Source organism: Pteropus vampyrus, unplaced genomic scaffold, assembly GCF_000151845.1.
Source record: "Pteropus vampyrus isolate Shadow unplaced genomic scaffold, Pvam_2.0 Scaffold386, whole genome shotgun sequence".
NCBI classification, from domain to species: Eukaryota; Metazoa; Chordata; class Mammalia; order Chiroptera; family Pteropodidae; genus Pteropus; species Pteropus vampyrus.
The window spans coordinates 152,306-153,883 of NW_011889167.1; positions in this window are offsets into that span (position 1 = coordinate 152,306).

Below are 1,578 nucleotides of genomic sequence, written 5' to 3' on the forward strand. Positions count from 1 at the left end.
CCGCTGCCTTCGAGCGAGTCTCTCCGGCCCCAGCTTCGTCGTCTACAACCTGCCCCCCACAGTGTGGCCTGCACACACCCCTCAGAACCACCTGGGACGCCTGTGACAAACGTGCGTCCCTGGGGCCTCCTGCCCCTCCCACAGAACACAGTCAACCCCAGAGGGAGCGCGTGAAACAAACACGGGGGACTCTGGAGGCCGGAGAAGAAAGTACAGGGCCCAAGGGGCTCAGGAGCCAGGACCAGCACGGCGGCCAAGGCCCCAGGTTTTCCCACGCGCCCGGGACCTGCAGCTGGGGACGCTGGGCGCCTGGCCACGCACGGAGCAGCCCTGACCCTCCAGAGGGGCGGCCCCGCGGGGAGCGAGGGGTGCTGTCACCAATGCTGTAGCAACGGTCACGGGAAGAGCGGTGGCCACCTCGGAGCTGGGACTTCATCCTGTGGGCTGCCACGAGGCCCCTGCCCCTGCAGCGTCCTTGGCAGCCACACAGGAGCCACATCTCACAAGCCAGCCAGCAGCAACGGGGACTCAACTCGCTGAACTGGGAGCAACCGACAGGGACGCAGACCTCCACCTCGTGAGGCGAGATGGGGCCACGTCCTCTTCCTAGACGCGCCAGAGCGATGTCACAGACGCCAGCCGAGGAAGAAGGTCCCAGCAAGACCCAGAGCCTATGACACACCGTGAGAGCGTCCAGGCTCCCCCGAATCTCGCTCGGCACACGAGAGCGGGGGGACCTCGCGCCGATCGAAAAGAAGGAAAGCGGCAGAGGCCGGCACGGGACGGGAACGACGCGGGGCGAGCGGACGGATTCCGAAGCCGTGGCCGCAGTGCCCCAGCGAGCAGTCACGGCCTCAGCGACAAGCAGCGGACAGAGGAAGCCTCAGCAGGGGACGAAGGCATAGGGGAGAACCCAGCGGACGCTTCAGGATCGGAGAACTCACGACGACCGGAGCCAGGGACCGAGGGCGCGATAACTTGCAGCCCGCGCTCAGGCACAGAACTGGAACTGACCGGCGGCACCACAGAGGCCACCCACGCCGAGCGCGAGCGCGCGGGCTGGACAGACGAGCAGGCTTGGGCTGTGGGCCGGAACCAGACACCAGACCTCCAGCATCGCAGCGCTGGGCCGCGAGGGCAGCGGACGCACAGGAACGACGGGGGAACGTTCCAGACTTGGCCAGAGACACACGCCTACGGACTCGAGACGCGGATCAGACGCAGACCTGGACAGGCCGAGGAAGCCACGCCGGGACGCGATGTAATTCAGCTTCTGAAAACCGAGGACAAAGAAAAAGTTCTGGAAGCGGCCAGAGCGAAACGACGTGTCTACCCGCAGAGGCGACACGGAAGGGCAGCTCTCTCCAGAGGTCGCAGAAGCCAGGGCGCGGCGGTGTCCTCACGGACAGGGCGGTCAGAGTCCTGTGACCTCTGGAAACAGCGCGGGAAGGCAGGGGAGCCAGGCACTCGCGGGCGGAGCCACACCAGGGGCGTCCGTCGCCTCGCTGCGTGTCCCTCGCGGGAAGGGACCTGGAAGGCGAGGGCCTCTGGTGGGTCCCTGGAAAGGAGGACGGGGAG